Source organism: Melanotaenia boesemani, chromosome 22 (assembly GCF_017639745.1).
Source record: "Melanotaenia boesemani isolate fMelBoe1 chromosome 22, fMelBoe1.pri, whole genome shotgun sequence".
NCBI classification, from domain to species: Eukaryota; Metazoa; Chordata; class Actinopteri; order Atheriniformes; family Melanotaeniidae; genus Melanotaenia; species Melanotaenia boesemani.
In genome coordinates, this window is record NC_055703.1 from 24621133 (window position 1) to 24639271 (window position 18139).

The following is an 18139-nucleotide window of genomic DNA, read 5'->3' on the forward strand; positions in this document are numbered from 1 at the left end:
ATGAACTGTCTTCAAATAGTGAGATCACTCAGGCAGCAAGTTTAAATTGGAACATGAACACCATTAACCCCAAAGAGTTCTTTTTGTGTGGGATTTGGGTAGGGGGATTAAAATGTTTTTCAGTCCGATATCCATTTCCTCAAGCACAAAGGCCTAAGCAAACAGCTTGATCTTCAGCTGCTGTATTTTTACATTCAGTTTGTGTCCATCCAAGTTCATTATGAGCTTCTGACAAAACTCAAAGGTGTACTTGAGGTCATCTGGAAAACTCAGATCAAGGGCATAAATCAATCCAAACAGTAAGATGAATGCCTTGATGACACTACTGAGGTTGGTCAGGACCTTAACACCTTCGATAACAACACCAACATCCTCTGGCTCCTGAATCCCGTCTCTTCTGATAGTGTAAATACCCATGACTGTGGCTGCAATGCTCCTTGAAATGTCATCCTCAGTGGAAGAGATCTGAAAAACAACAAACTGTAATAAGAAAACAAATCAGGGTTTCCCCCTGAAACCTCGTGCAGGTGGTGCTGGGGCAACTGATTACCGGCCCACCATGTTTTTGTAAAATAAATAAACAAGTTTAAGTTGACAGAATGTGATGTTGTAAGTCATTATTAACAAAATATTTAAACAACTTCTGTTTAACATTTTGGTGGGATCTATAATTGGCCCTCTTTTCCATCTAAAAAAAAGAAGGTACCATGATACATGCCATTACTTTATAGAAGTGTTTAGAAAACTTTGTCACCACTACAAAATATACATTTTAATAATTTAACTCTGAACTCTGGAGAACTAGTTACAGACAGTTTCTGCAAGATCAAGAAAGGTTACATGTATGGAGGGTTATTTCATATTTTCCAGCCACTAAAGGCATTTAAACCCACCAGTTATTGCATTGTGCTGCACGTTAATACTGGCTCAAAGGTTTCAGTGATTAATAGTCTAGAACATGAAAAACATTAGAGAAGAAACATTTATTGATTGGTTTATTAATTTTAGTCAGTGTAATGAATATAATTGACCATTTAATTTTTGCTTTTGTGTGCTGCATCTCAATGCCTGTGCTATGGTGCAGAGTGCCAATCAGTACGTTGAGTAACCATGCTTCAATGAAGACCCTGGTTGAGGCTCCTTGTGTTTCTCGCTGGCGTTGATTGCGCACAGCTTTTCGTTTTTCTTCTGAGTTTATTGCAGTAAGAACTCTTATTTTCAGTGTGTTCTAGACATTTACAACTGATGCGCACCTCTACAGAAGGAGCGTCCTTCTCATGGCTTGATGTGAAAATAAGCAGAAATTAAACATTTTCTTTGCTGTCGTGCGGCATTTCAGGATTCCACACGGGCTACACCAGTTTTCTTTTTCCTTTCCTGCACAGTGCAACTTTCACAGAATGCACTCTAGTCGCTTTTCCACTTTTTCCACAGCTGAAACCACCTCTGAACCGTGCCACTTTGATGTTTATTGTCGTAGCTCCAGGAAGCTGCTCTAATGACGCGCTAAAGTCCTGTAGCTGAAGCTGGCTAAGCCTCATTTAGCCATGGCCCGGTTAACGTTCACGAGGTTGGCTAATGGCAGCTCTGCTCCTCCAACTAAAAAAAAAAAAAAAAAAGGAGTCCAAGACCCTTTCTCTGTCGCATGTTGCTATTTGGCATAGGTTTTACCAGGAAAAGAGGTGGAGACAGGCAGCAACACCTGACATCATGACCCCCTGCGTGTTGTCGTATTGACTACAAGGTGCCGCTATTGTGCTTCAACCAATCTGACCAGAGATGCTGAATAAACCTTTGCTATCACTACTGGTGTAGAAAAGAAAAGCATTTATAAACACATAAACAAATGACGCCTCCACCAGGCTTATAATACACTGGGGGAAACCCAGCTAATACATCTATGAGTTCCACTTATCTTTTTATCTAACCAAGTTGTCTTTTCCGAAGTAAACCACAATTTATGTCCATCAAAGCCTGATCATTTTAAAGTGACCTCCAGTGTCGGGTATTTAGTACTTTTGAGGTTCTAGACATACTGTGTTCTCATCTAATCAAATATTTTGGTGTGGGATGGGCTCTCTGAAGCTGTAAAATAAACTTACCAAATATTCCTTGAAGAAAGAGTCTGGATCTTCGTTTAAGTAGATCATCAAGCTTTTGAGAATTCTCTCCCTCCTTATGTCAATGTCGTCGCACTAATGCAAGGATGATAGAAACATTTATTCTAAGGCGAGAATGATGACATTTGTATGAGGAATTTTTTTGCATTTAAACATGGCTACTTAAGTAAACTAGAGAGGAAATCAATGGAAGTGCGTAAGGTTGTGTGGATTAACACACCTTTAAAAACAGGTCCTGCATTCTTTGCATGTCCACATTCAACCTAAAAAGGAGGAAAAGCGCAATTACCACTTAAATAAATGTATTGAATACTGCTTAGTAAGAAAAAAAATAATTACTTACAAATACCAGATTGCCAGATAACTTGGTGACTTAGAAGTCGCAACAGGGATGATCAAACTGCAAAACATGGATTTAAATATTAAAACACAATGTACTAACCAGAAAATGTCATAATTTGTATAATTTGAAAATAGGTCAAAATTACACGAGGAAGTTAAAGATGATAACACATCAACTCTAGAATGGCTGAAAAACATTTTCAGATTGAATCAGAGAGATATGATTGGGATTACATTTAGAAAATATCAAACTTATGAACACTTGTTACACATTTTAAATAACATGACATTGGAATACTTAATATCAAAGCCATGTTCAAAACATCATTATCTAAAGCAGGTTGTAGAACATAAATAAATCTATCAGTCTGTGCCAAAGCAATAACAAATTATCATTTAAGCTGACTGCATTATCAAACATTTTCATAATTTAACATGATCACAATTAGTACACTCAAATGTGGCCCAGTAGTTTTGACAGTTTTACATGACATAAGGGATTACTGGCGCAAAATCGGTACTTAAATCTGACATACATTTAATGAAAGCAACAGCTGCTAAAAGTGAAAGATCGATACAGAGAGGTCCAGCCTTCATCCAGCATGTGGGATGGGAACCAAAAATAACAATTTGACTTGATGTGGTGCACATCTAAAGTTATTAAGAAATGGATTAACTCTGGTACCCTGAAAACACATCAGTGTGCACCATGTACATTAGCAATCACTTCATTGTAGACACTCATTCTGAATAAGGGAGAAAATAATTGCGCGGTTGCTAAATGGCGAGACAATTCACAATGCTCAGCGGTGTGGTCTCTCTGCACTTTACTGAGGCAGCCGAAGCCGCCTGTACATCCCCCGCAGATACCTTCACATATTGCCAATAACGAGCTGTTAAACACACCACTGATAAAATAGAAGAGAACCGAGCCCCCGGATTTCAAACAGGCCGAGTTCACGTGTTTGGTACGCCATACCGAGACTGCAAATGAGCGCTCATATTCAAACTACTATTTGGTCCTCAGCCGTTTTTAACTGGTGCACTGAGCCATTACAGTTCACCTGGATTTCGCTACAACACGCGACGGTGCTTTTATTACAGTTTCTTACAGTAGAGAATGAGGAGCTAAATTGCTCGATTTATAAAATTTTCCTGACTTTGTAAAGTAATCTTTATGTTGCTTGAAAGATGCTAACAATCAGCAACGGGCGGATATTTGCGAGCTAGTCCGCCTTTATTCAAACAGGAAAAATGAAATGCAAGTCACGTTTTTTCCACAATTACGGTAGTAATACAAAGCTACTGTGAACTCACATATTGTGTTTTGCTGATACCATAGTACAAACATTAATTCGGCACAACTTAAAGTTATACACTTACCAGAAACTGATGTATATTTTCAAATGTGGCGGTCCAAAACACTGCTTCAGGTAGAGGCGGAAAAAAATGGAAGAGGAAATGGTTCACGCGAGAGCACTTATACATGCGCATGCGCACGGGGGCGGGCACAAGAACATTTTAAATAATTTTGAGTTAATGAATCTGAGACTGTTTGCTATGAAATCATTTTACTTTACACCAATTAAGTATAAATATAGTAACATTTAACTGTTAAATATAGGTAAATTGGATTAAATCTGAATGTGTCACCTTAAAGAGGGGCTTGAACCAGTTTTTTGAGTGTAGAGTAGAGGCCTGACAAAGTGCAATCCATTTCTTTGAAGTTGGACTCCACTAACAGCACAGTTCCGTTAAAGAAACACTTAAAAAACAACAACAAGAAAATGCTGAAGTATGTACTCATAATGCCCCCTTCAAATTTATGCCTGCCCCCTCATGTATGCATTCCTAGAACCGGCCCTGCTCAAAACAACAGAAAAAATGGGCAGAAACTGGATTCTATATGTGTGACTGAAGTGTAAGAAAGTAGTCGAAGGAAATTAGACTTTCCATCCAGAAACAGAAGAAAACAAGCTCACAGTGGGCTGAAGAGAGGCAGAGTGTATGAGATCAGATCAGTGTTCAGTGATATATCATCAGTCTGCTTTCAGCAAGATTCCAGAAATGCTCCAAATAAACATAATGAAGATAACTGAGGATAACCAAACTTTGAGTCAGTGGTTATATGAGGCTGTTGTCAGATAAAGGACCAGGGCAGGTGGCAATCATTACCAGGGGTGGGAATGTGGCTCAAAATCAGCAGCTAGACTCTTCTCCTCTGTCGTCCCCCGGTGGTGGAATGATCAACCAAACTCTGTCCGATCCGCAGAGTCCTTATCCACTTTTAAAAGCAAGCTAAAGACTCAGTTGTTTAAGGAGCATTTCCGCACTTAGCTTAACTCTTCTACTCAACAGAATGAGTTACAAAGATTTGTGCAGCTCTTTGGCTCCACCAAGTACTGAAGAAGATGTGTGCACTTATGCCCAAGACGATAATGTTTGATGAAATCGTGATGTTTGAATTTAAACAAAATGACTTATAAAAACTACAAAAAACCTCCCCCAAAAAACCTATATATATATATATATATATATATATATATATATATATATATATATATATATATATATATACACTACCGTTCAAAAGTTTGGGGTCACTTCCCTATTGAGTCTCATGGCAAAGTGACCCCAAACTTTTGAACTGTAGTGTATATATATATATATATATATATATATATATATATATATATATATATATATATGCACTGCCTCTAGCACTACATGGCAGCACCTGGTTCAACTGTATTCAAAGTAGTCTGACTATCACTTAATTATGACGTCCTATCTTGTTTGAATTCATGCTTGTGTTGTTCTTACTCTCAAATGTAAGTCGCTTTGGGTAAAAGTGTCTGCTAAATGACTGTAGAATAGAATGAAATAGAATAGAAAAAGTAGTTTTTTCGATGTATTGCTACACGGATGTGGATGATTCAGAATCAATGTATGAACGGTTAATAACACAATGCTGAGGAATGCAAGAGGTGGAACTCGAAATTGTCCAAATGCAGCACCGAGACCGTCAGTGGTGTGCACATAGCAGACATGATGGCTGCGTGAAATTAACCTGGTAGCCTCTGCTTTAAAAGCAAGCGTGTGGAAGTACCTTGGCTTCTGTGGGTGGATTCATTTGCTTGGAAAGCAAAGAAACAAACTGCAGGAAGTGAACCGCAACGCGAAGGGCATCGTGAGTGAGCGACGATGGTTCTGGCTGGGAGAAATGACTCACAGTCAGACATGGAAGGACTTAGTAAAAGTTCCGGTTTTGTCTGATGTGGTAGAAACAGAAGTTGTCCTTAATTAAGAAATAGATGAGCCAGTTTTTTTTTTGTTGTTTGTTATGAGAAATATAAGAAATGATGTTACGCATTTATACATGGAAAGTAGCTGTAGTCAAGTAGTCACACAGGGAAAAAAGATGCATCAAGATTCATCAATAATCGTTTTTTAATCGCATCATGAGCATCTTAATCTTAAGATTCCCACCTAGTTGTTGCCTATACAGTAATGATGACACTTTCCTCCTTCTGTCTGTAGAAAGGTTTGCAGATGCTGAGCTAATTTTTCAGGATGATGGTGCATCATGTCATGTAGAAACGAAAATTCTAAATTTTCTTCCATAATGAAATTACATCTGAGTTCAGAGTAATGGAGGAAACTGTGGAGAAAGCGTCATGACAAGACTCCATCCTGCAGAGGTGATCTACCAACTGCTGGACAAGAGTTTTTTCCTTTTAATTAGTTACATCTTTATTATTACACACCTACCCACACACACACACACACACACACACACACACACGTACATGTACAGGAAAAAAAAAGCTCTCAGAAGTGGAGATTTCATGTTTTTAGCCCGGTGTTGTATCTTTCTTTGCCTTAGAAAGTGAGCGATGTAATTTAAGTATACAGTCTGTGTATGCATGTTTATGTGTGTGTGTATGAGAGAAAGAGAGAGAGAGAGAGTCACAGACCTTGTGGAAGCCATCGATTGGTCTAGTCCCATATTGATCTGTCTTCATCGATTGGATGGTGTAAGTGCCTGTCAACCACCCTGTCACCGCTGTTCTTCCCAAGAAATATTGCTGTTACATCCAGTTCTTCTTGTTTCCCTGTGCTGTGTGTGTGTGTGTGTGTGTGTTAGCTGCTCTTGTTTATCCTGACTATGCTTTCTTCATTCCTTATTCCTCCTCCTCTTCCATCTTCATCCATCCCTGTTTAACACTTGTCTGCAGCTCTGCTTCAAGCCATATTTAAGCTGAGCTGGACCCTGATACCTGCTGGTGTGTGTGTGTGTGTATGTGTGTGTGTTTTCAGATGGATACAAAAAAGAGAGGACAAATGAAATAAAGAGAGAGAAGTGGATAGATTGACAGCTCAGCACTGATGCAAATTAGTTGATAAGAAAAGTTTTCATCAAATTTCTGTCTGACATGAATTGAATGAAGTCATTTATGTAAAAATGTCTCATTTCATTTACAGGAAGTTCAATTGCAGTTGTATTTATAAAAATTTTGCACCATGATCTTTCCCAGATATTTAAAGCAATATATTTAATAATTTGCATGTGCTCAGTCAGCATAGTTCCGCCACCTCTCCTATTTTATCTGAATATACCAACTCTGTATCTCTGAATCCATCCAGCTAAGAAGCTGCGTAGGACCCTCAAGCCCCCAGGACCCGAGCTTGAGAGATGAACAGCCACCCAGCCTACCCAGGGGAGATGGGAGGTCTTATTTTAAATTATATCTCCTATCTATAGTCATATGTAAACAGTGATGCATTCTCTCTCCGTCGTGGTGCACAAGGTACAAATATGATGCATGTGGAAAGTTTAAGATGCCACGCTGTGAGGAGCAGCTTTTTGTAAAAACACAGAGAAAACAAAGAAAGCCTGGTTGTTTAGAGGGAGCCATTTTGGTTGTTCAGGTCTAAAAGAGCTTTTGACTTCAGTTCATGTCAATGAGACCTGTTTGTATAAAAATGACAAAAGCAGGCGGAGCAGGAGAACAACCAGACCAGATGAGCTCTCCAGTGTGGTTTATCTCTGTTTGAGCTTTTTTTCCTTGTGTTCTGCATTCACTGTTTGTTTTGCTAAGTATTATTTATTAATATTACTGTAAATGTAGCTCAAAGTACCACATTTTGCAGGTTTAGTGAAATTATGTGCAGTACTAATACTCCAGGGCGGAAACTAGAATACTGAAGGAACGTTAATAAAAATAAATTTTAACCCATTAAAACATCATTTCCAAACACACAAGTGTTTTGCATTTTAAAATAGCTGGTTTTGTCCAGGTATAGTCTGATGTAAAGCTGATGCTTGAGTTTGTCTGCCCAAAATATTCTAACAACAACTTTAATATAACAAAAACAAAGATTGTTATAATAAATAAACTTAAAGTATAAATAATAATATAAGTTTAGTTTTTCAAAACATTACAGTAGAAAATCCCCAGATATGTTGGAAATGTTTAAAAGACTGGAAATGACGTTTGCTGTCATTTCTGTGTTTTTGCCATGAGATGAAGTGTTGAGCAGAGCTTGATTAGTTTGTTTTATGTTGGATTTTGTCTAACTAGTTTGGCTAACTAGTTCTTGGTCACATATTGTTGTTTTAAATAAGTTAACAATGACAATGACTCCCAGCTTTATGAGCTCTACTGAATTATGGTCCTCCAAGTGGACACAGCTGGATGTCTGCAGAGCGGTAACGGATGTGATGACTTCCTGACTTTGATCAAAAGCTGCTGTCCTCCATTATTATGGGAAATGAAGCCTTTTTTCCCCTAATATCTCTTTTTGGGAAGAGGAGCTTATCAGAAGTTTTGCACTTTTGGCCCAAACATTTTGTTTTGATCAGTCAGCTCGGACGCTTCGGCTCCGTCGCTTTAACACATAAAGTTAAAGTTCCGATTGTTTTCTCCAGACCTGCTTAAACACTTTGCAAACCTTTTTTCTTCTGTTCTATCAGATTCTGTTTTGATGCCTTTATAAAAGTCCTATAAGTGCTTAAAAGGTCGGTTTTCTGCAGTACTGCTGGATGCTGTTATTCTGTTTCTCCTCCTGATGCTAAACATCTCGTTTGACCTCTTTTGCTTCACAGCAGCTGGTTTTGCTGGAAAATACCGTGAGCATGAGTTGTGCTTATTATTTCATTTTAAAACAACATTCAAACTTGACTGAAGACATGAAACTTTTCATGAACACGATGCTGATCATGCACCATCACTTGAGACGCTGGGTGTCATTTCTAGTTGAGATTTTCTGATTTTCATGCAACCATTTGATTGTGTTGATAATTAAGAAGAAAAAAGTGTTCTCAAAATGAAGAAAGGGACAGCTTTTGTTCGTATTTCACAATTTGATTGATAATTTGATTAGCCTTCTTCACCAGCGTTACAGTTTGGCTTGATGCATGTTTTATCTCAGCATGACTGCAAACCTCTTTCCACTAAATGAAGCGTTCTGCTCGTCTGGGCGCGTGCAGGGCAGGGTCACGGCTGATGATCCTGCAAAAACAGCTGGTTGCAAGTTAATGCTGATGCTCTTTCTAATGCATGGCCACGCATGAATCTAGCAGCTGTACACAAATGCACACAAAAGCACCATTTCCCCTGCTGAGCTGTTGATAATTACTAGTAAAACACTACAGAAAACACCCACCTACACACACACTGTAACACACACTCTCACACAACCCAGTTGAAAGTTGAAGAGTTTTATTGCAGGATGGAGCTGCTGGGTGTCTGTTCTCTAGGCAGCATGTAGAGTTCATTAATTACATTCAGGGAAGAGGAAAAAATGCACGAGGAAGCAGATCAGCAGATTAAATGCATGTATTATATACATGCATGAACTAATGGTTTACTAAAGGTTGAAGAGGTAAATAATTACACCAACTGATTAACAAGAACCGATGAATAATTAACAAATGAAGAAACAAGAGAAAATGAACACAGGTAAGAGAGGATGGCTCAGTGCTGTAAACAACAAACTAATTAGATTCTCAGAGAATGGAGAGAGAAGAAGAGATGCCATCACACACAGCATCAGACTTTCAAAGGCTTTTAGCTGTCAAATCAAATGGTTATCATGGTTTTATCTTCATCATCTGAGCTCCGGTGTGCTGAAACAAGAGGAAACAGAAGCTGATGGCAGGGAGCACATCACCACATCTATTTGAATACATTATCTGACACCTCGCATCAGTTGTTGAGTGTTAAAAAACATTCCTGAGTGACAAAGTGTGGGAGGGGTACACATTTGTCCATTTTATTTTTTTTTTTTTATGGCATATTAAATTTCTTTTTCTATGTTTGTGACTCATTATGTGAGTTTAAACCTTGTGGCTCTTTTTCATTGTTCTGTATGGTACCATTTCATTGTGCAGCCTGAGTGAAGCTGCAGAATCAGAGGCTGTTATGCTTCGTCTACAGGTGGCCCGGACCAGAGGCAGCTCTAGACTTTTATACATGAGAGGGCCAGGAGGGTAAGACTTAATCAGGGGGGGTCAAATACTAAGAAAGGGAATGATAGTGTTCCTCTCTCTAACACACACTCACATCCACTGCTGTGATAACTATGGTCACATTAGAGAGATGTGATAAATAAAAGATCTTTACATTAATGATCTGCATCACCAAGTGGAAATATTTGCAGCAAGTTCAAAAAAGGTTAATAGAAAGTTAGGTTTTGGTGTGGAGTTTGTGGTGCTTGATGCAGTAGTTCAGTTCTAGTTTACTGTGTGGTAGTGGTGGTAGACTGGATCCTTGTGTCTGCTGATACCGGGTCAGTCTAATCTGCGTTCTTCCTCTTTACAAAAAACTCTGATTATAGATCAGTCCTGGTAATTTTTTTACTGGACTTTAAATGACTTTATGGAACATGGAAGTGTTGCACGGCTGAGGTAGTAGTACAAAATGGTTCCGTATACTGGAAAACCAGGCAACAACCAGTAGATGTTTTATACAAAACCATCTAATGGAAAGGGGCCAAAGTCTAAAACCACCCACCCAACCATCCTGTGGATCGTTAGGATGGTAGCTTACCTGCTTGACCAACATGTGATGTGTTTTGGTCACAAGATTTCAGGTATGAATGGTTTTGGAACTGCCTGGGAAGGAGAGTCAAGGCTGCACTGTAGGTGTTTGACAGGTGAAACCTGAGACCACCTCCTCTGTTCGATGTAGGTTTTTCATTGCACTAGACAGCAAATATAACTCGAAACTGAAGACGCCATTTGGATGAAAGGTGAAAGAGACAAAAGAAGTCCAAGTGCCTTTCATTCACACTTTTAGAATAAACTTAATTAAATTTATTTAGTTAAGAGACATTAATCTTTGCATTTCAGGCCTGGAGAAAAATTTGGGATGGGGGCATGTTATACTACAGAGGAGGTAATGAAAACCTTGTTTCCACCGACGGGTGCAGGGCGGGATGGGTAGGGTGCAGATATGGTCTGTAAACTGTAATTTCATTGCATTCCCACAGCCTATTATAACCTTACCTGAGGCGGAGTATCTGCCGGACAGCAAGAGATGCCTCAGCTACGTAACATAACGCCATCGCAGCGCCTTCCTTAAAGTAGAACCAAAACACAACTCAGAAACATGAATGGTGGTCATCCAACAGTTTGTGTTCTTTCTTCTTGCTGGTGCTTCATAATTCCATTTAAAACTGAGATTTAATCAACAAAAAGAAGATATGTTGCTCTAAACAAGGAGCCGTTCCTGCTTTGTTTTTATGCCAGGTCACGCAGGAAGTGACGTTTTTTTCTCAACTAATCAACGAATCACAGTGTGTCAAGCTCCACCTTTTCAGGTCAGATTGGTTAGATCGGTACACCAACGGAGGGGTAATAAAAAAGTAGGAGGGGTCAGGTCAAATATTAGAGGGTACCTGTCTCAGTTTTCACATGTGGAAACACCAAAAAATGCATCCCGATCTGCCCCTGTCGGTGGAAACGGGGCTCAAGACATTTAGATAACTTGGCTTCGTACTATTTCGTACTTCGCTATAAAATGGAAATAAAAAAAAAGATAAGAGTCCTTGTTTTTTATTCTCTGGGTCTTCTGATGGAACAACTGGAACAAGTTGAAATTTGAAACCTCTTTACTCAGATAAGCTCATTTCCCGTTTACTGCTACTTTTTTCAGATTTACTGTTGAAAGAATACACACACACACACACACACACACACACACATTTATACATTTAAGTGTCTAAATAAACACAAGCAAAACAAAGGAGGAAGTACAGAGGGTATCTGGTCTTCTTGTTTGAAATGATCAATAATGACAGCCAGAACGCAGATGGATCATCATGGCTGCTCCATCGAAGGTCGACTAGTCATCAGCCCAAATAGAGCTGGTGGATTACACAGAAACATCAGCATTAGATCAAACTCACCCACTTCTCATCGCTTCTCTTTGGTATGAAAACCGTGTTGAACACAGTTAACACTCACACGATGTTAAAGACCGGTGTGATGAAGTTGTGTTGTAACTTGCCTAACTTCAGTTATTCTGTCAGTGTGTAATGTATGAAACGTAACCCACTAAAGAAAGAAGTTTAGAAGGTCACAGAAACAAAAATGTGGATGGTTTGACTGAAAGAATACATAAAATGTCTTTTTTTTTTAATTAGTGAGCTTTCCTTGTTCTTCACATTTTTCCTCTGCGGTTGAAGTAAACGTCACAGGTTCTATTCTGAAACAAGCTGAAAGTGAAACTGATATTAGAGCTAATTACAGCGATAATTTAGTTTCTCTTTAGTTGAATCAACTGTAGAGTGAAAACAGTCATTGAGTCTTCTGATGGAACAAACTGGAGCAAGTGTTCAGTAGGCCAAGTAGAAATGTGAGACCTGGTCTTTATGCTACGTCAGCTTTCAGATGGAGACCGCGGCCAATCAAACGCTGATCATTTTCAGTCAGTGGCAGATGGGTCAGGAGGTTTCAGACACGTCCATCCACCTCCAGTTTGATCCATTCAGCCGCTGACCACAGATCTTTCAGTTTACAGCTATTCTGTTTTGATGGAAGCTTCTGGTAAAGCACAGCTAACAGAAAACCTTTAACTAACAGGGGTAGCTGAACTTATCAAATACTTGAACCATCTGGAAAAACTTCACCTCAGAATTGTACATAAGAATCAGATAAATGACATTATTAAAGCTGAGTAAATCATGTTTAATTTTCCCCCAGCAGGGATATTTATGAAATAATAAAATGTGAGCGAGAGTCCTTCTCATTTCAACAGATGTGCTGCGTGCACAATTACATTAGTGATGTTTTTTTCTGACTGTAATCCCATCCAGACAGCACTGTAGCACCGTTTAATCCCATTCAGTCTGACTTGTTCATTAACACAATTACTTTTGCTCATCTGGATAAAAAAACTGGAAAAATGGGAGAGGAATACATCACTTTAGTTTTCATTCAGGGCAGATTGTTTAAATTATGTTCTCAGTACAGAATAAAGTCTTAGGTAATGCAGTCAGACTGTAGCTTTAAGCACTGATGAAAACTTGTCTGTCATCCTAAACTGATGAAAACTTTGTCTCCTTAACACAGAGACACAAACATGGTACCAGTTTCTGCTGACGTGGGGAGTCTGTGCTCATCATTCACAGGAGGATTCAACTAAGAAAATCAGAACGATGGAAGCAGAGTAATGAAAATTTAATGAATGTGGAGAGGCTGAGAGAAAGAAAGATAAGAGAAAAAGGGAGATGGATTAGCTGATCTCCTATAACATGACATCCTCATTCCTGTGTGAGTGAGGAACCGGGAGACAAACGCAGAGACAGAGGAAATTGTCCTGTCTGGACCCTCAGCTGTTGTATCATTATCCTGCGAGGCTTTGTGCCGCTGTCGTCCCCTCTCTCTCCGGTCTCATCTGTTCTGCTGTCCAGCCAACTAATAGAACAGTCCATGCAAATTGCTTGGGTTAATAGAGTGAAGGACAGGAGAGAGGAGGGGGAGGGTGGAGGAGCCCTTCCTATCAGCAGACATGTTGCAGGGCTGCTGCTTCCACATCAGGATGGATTAATTCCAGAGTTCTTTAAACATCCTTTGTGTGCAGCTTCTGGCTATGAGAGATGTATTATTCAGATAACAAGTTACAGAGTTTTTAATGGCTGTTAAATGGAAAAAAACCCAAACAAACAAAAATAAAAACAATCATTCCAGCTGCTGATACAAAGCCAGTAATTAGCCCATAAAAGACAGGCATCATCTGCTGTAAACCATTTTCTTTATCAACTTCATTTTGGGAAAAAAATGAGAAAAAATACCCATTCCTAACCAGGTTAGCTGTGAAGCATCTATCTAAAGGTGGATTTTTATTAACTTAGACTTCAATGTCTCAAGAACAACTTCTACTCCAGGTCCGTGTGCGCTGTGTTCCGGCTGCACTTTGGTTTTGTTCCGACCTTCGCGGCAGGTTAACTCACACCGAGAGCGTGTTTGATATGGAGCGCCTAGAGAGCCGCAATAGGTTCTTCTGGAACACTCCTGACACGCACCGTGGTGTGCCCAGTATGAACCAAACCATTGAGTAAAGTGGCTGCGAATAGCTGCAGAGGCTGCAGCCAGAACATGGCGCACACCCACCGTGTGGAAATTGAAGGGTTGCCACTAAATTTTGTTTAGATATTGTTGCCGTTTCAGTGATGAATTCACAACTGAACTTTAGTAGAGCTTCACAGGTTGCCACATCCTAATGACGTTAAATCAACATCTTCATCCTGTCTCTTCTCTGAAATCTCTCCAGTCAGTAAAAGTCCGTCCAGTGCTGACTCTGATCTTATCTCTTGCTCTTTCACTTTCACTCTTGGGTTTCTTTTCTGAGTCAGCCATGGTGCATATTTAAAACAGCCAGTGTGTTGATATCCAGTTGCTGGTTCGTGATGTTATGCAATAAAACAAAAGACAGCTGTTGAATGATATCCTGGACTGGAATAAATAAGTAGTGTGGTTTCTCAGCCTTGGGATGGTGCAGGGCAATGTCATCTCAGGATCAGGGCGTAAGCTACTATAATAAAATGGAAGACAGGTGTTGAGACAACCCGCAGCATTTTTTAATTTTATTGTTCCTTCTAAGCACAATTATTATTTTTTTAAAACATTTTAATTCATATTAGATGAATTTGCATCAAACCTTGACTTTGAAACATGTTGCACTGACATGACATCTTTTGGTTTGGTGTGAATATTGTTAGTATACTTACCTTTTCATACATAAAGTGATAATAACCTCACCTTTCCTATCGGGCCACCACGAGTTTGACATTTTCTCATAGCTGTTCTGCAAACACAAAAAATCTCCAGATTTTTTTTATCACTTTATTATCAGTAAAACAAAAAGTCATGTTCTTTTATGAGTTCATTCCTGCAAAAATGACTTTCCCAACAACACCTGTGACTGTAGTTTGTACGTAGCGCTAACTAGCAAATGTTAGCAGATCAACATGCTAAACTTAGATGATAACTATGTTGAGCAACATGTCTGCCAGCACTGAGTTGAAAGCACATGCCATAGATTTAGCTGTTGACTCCCAGGCTTGTTTACATTTATTTCTTTATGTTTACATGGTTTCCTTTGGAGAGGAAGGGGTGTTATAGGCTGTTTATGTTTTTTTAAGCTGCCGCTGGGAGATTTAATCTCCAGTCAGTCCTTTCTGGAGACAAACATGAGCTGAAGATCAATTCAGATATGTTCTGCTTCATATAGATAATTATTATTTTAAGCCGTGTGAACAGGAAGTGTAAGTTTATGTAAGTTTAACCCAACCAACTTTACTTGAGTCATATTGTTTAAGTAGAAACTACCTTAACCTACCTTACCTTACATCATCGAAGCATAACTTCTGATCTTCTTATCAGGTTTGTTACAGTTTGAGGCTCACGATTAACATTGTTGGCTTTTTGTCCTTAAAAAGCCTTTGTTCTTTGAGTCCTCTATTACTCCCTGTTTTGTTGAAATTAGGAAGCGAAGGTCTGAAAGTCTGCTGCTGTTGAAGATCTCCAAATCAGACATAATCATATAATGAAACGATCCAGACCCGTTATTAAGCGTTAACAAGCTGTCGTCTAGTCTGAGTGTTCAATAATTCTACAGGCCTGTAACCTTGCTGTAATTTTCCAACTTTTAGATGTTAAAGTTGGGCTGAGATGTAATTTTTATACCTGATCAAAAAGAAAGGGGGAAAAAAGCACATCATCGCTTTGTTTCTCCTCCAGACTACAGCACAGTGTATTCTGTTGTTAGAGAACAAACTGGAAAAGAAAATGGCAGCAAAGAATAGACATATTAATGAATGCTTGCCACAAACTATTTAAAGATTTATTAACCCACACAAATATTTACAGCCCAGTCTGACCCCGTCATATTTGTCCATTTATCAAAACATAAGCATCATGATGTATGATCGTCCACTGACATCAAACATACAGCCAGAACAAGAAGACCTGGATGTGACTGGCTTTCCCTGCAAAGAGACGAACCTCAGCATCACTCTGTGCATCTGGGATCAGTTCAACCACCTCCACTGTTATCCAAAAGATAACAAAGAGTAACTGAGTTAGTAACTGAGTTACGGCATTATAAAAGTAACCAGTTACCAGGGAAAGTAACAAATGCATCACTTTTTTATGTTGATATTTTCTCTTTAATACGACGTAAAGTTCAACTGCATGCTTAGTTTTTTTTTTTTATTATAATTAAACTGAATATCGGATACGATTGATGAATGAAAAGGAAACTTAACAGAGTAAATTACTAACAGAATACCTTCTACACTAATCTGCACTATTTCAGTGTTGCTGTGAGACAATATGGGACCAGAAATCTAGTTTTTGTAGAACAGAAAACCAGATAAGACTCTTTCTCCTCCTCTGTTACCTGGATCTGGGTTACTGTCACCAACACGGCTCTTTGCCACTAGTTCTGATGAGGGGAGATTAAAATCACAATCCAGTCCAGTCCACTTTATTTATGTAGCCCATTATTAAAACACATGGTTTCCAATGTGCTGTACATATAAAACATAATTATTAAAACACAGACGTTTCATACACAAAAAATGCACTTAAAAATACATTTAAAGACAAAATACACTGAAATATTTGAAACATATGAAGAAATCTAAAACCTAAAAGACACTAAGAGTAATTAAAAGAGTAAAACCTGCTGTGATACAAGCCAAGGAGTAAAACTGGTTTTAAATGCGATTTAAAAGTGGGAGGGGAGCTCATTGCACAGCTCGGGTGCCGGTGCTGAAAATGCTAGGTCACTTCTGTGTCTGGATTTTGGAATTGCAGCGTGTCTCTCTATCGTTTGTGTGTCTGGGACTGTGTATATGTGTGTTTGGATACACACACCGGCCCAGATCTGCCTCGATTTGACTCACCTCAACATTTTACTCCTCCTCAGCTAATCGTCATCACCTATGTGGTTGTTTCACCCCTTAAGCCCCCAGTCAAATGCAGACAGCTTTAGCATCCTTAATTCTAATAATACGCCACATTTTATTGTCATTAACGGTAATGGCATTGTAACGATGGACACTAATTTGTTAGATTAGCCATAATTTAGAAAAAATGCTGTTAGTAATGCTGTTTATTATAACGCTCTTATTCCCATCAGTGGGAACAACCTTGTACCTGGAAGAAGTGATGCTGTTTTGAAGGCAAAGGGTAACCAGAATAAATATTTATTTCATTTAAGTTTTCTTCTTTGCATTTGGTAAATTAATTAAAAATAAACTTAGACTTTGTTTGTGCAAGCATTGTTACTCACCTGGATAAAACTTTTGCAAAGTTCTGTATGTTGTGGTCACGTAAGTTAAAACACTTAGAGGTGGCGTGGTTAGAATAAGCATGTAGGTATGTACTGTTTTGTTATGAGATGGGGTTAAATGAGTGAAGTAAATCAAATTAAACTGATTCAGATTGGTTGAGATTTTAGAGATTTTCTAAATTAGCTCATTTAACAAAAGTGTCTAGACTGAATAAAATAGGAAACAAGAGAAGGAGAACATCTAGTTAAGTAGAAAAAAAAGACTGGATCTCATTCCACTGGCAGAGAAAACAACTTCTCTCCTTACTAGAGAACATGCTCTCATACCCCGGTTATAGATCCAACACACACACACACACACATACCCCCACACACACAGGACAGAGAGCACGATGCATCCTGAAATAGTCAGCCTGTTGGATCCAGACAGCTTTAGTCTATTCTGGGCTGTAGGTGCATGCAGGACACTTGCAGCCTGACAGCTGCACCGAGGACTCAGCAGGTGTTCAGTTTAGTATTTTACACATCACTTTATCTCCGTCAAATTATTCCTGACATGTTTGTGCAGTTGTAATCTTACCTACCACCACTGTTAAGCCTTACCAGATTCATTTCCTGCTGGTGTTTGGTGATACGCTGTTATAAAATAAACGCACAGGAGCAGACAAGCTAATCACCACATCGTCAAGTATCATTTTTTTATGTGGTCAGACGAATCGGTGCAATAAACCCTGACCTTTATTGTGCCAGAGGACTAAATGATTGACGCGCCCATCTTCATCCTTTGCGGACAATTTCAGAAGCTTATAATTTATCAGCAACTGTGAGAGTATTTTTTTTCTTCATGACGTAAATAATCCTCCAGGTCAT

The 18139-nt window shown here is 38.9% G+C and overlaps 1 protein-coding gene across 1 annotated transcript in view; it reads left to right on the plus strand.

Annotated features, from left to right (window-relative positions):
• galnt14 (UDP-N-acetyl-alpha-D-galactosamine:polypeptide N-acetylgalactosaminyltransferase 14 (GalNAc-T14)) overlaps window positions 1-18139 on the plus strand; it is a 242583-nt gene that overhangs the window by 51112 nt on the left and 173332 nt on the right. The gene's annotated exons all lie outside the window — the stretch shown is intronic.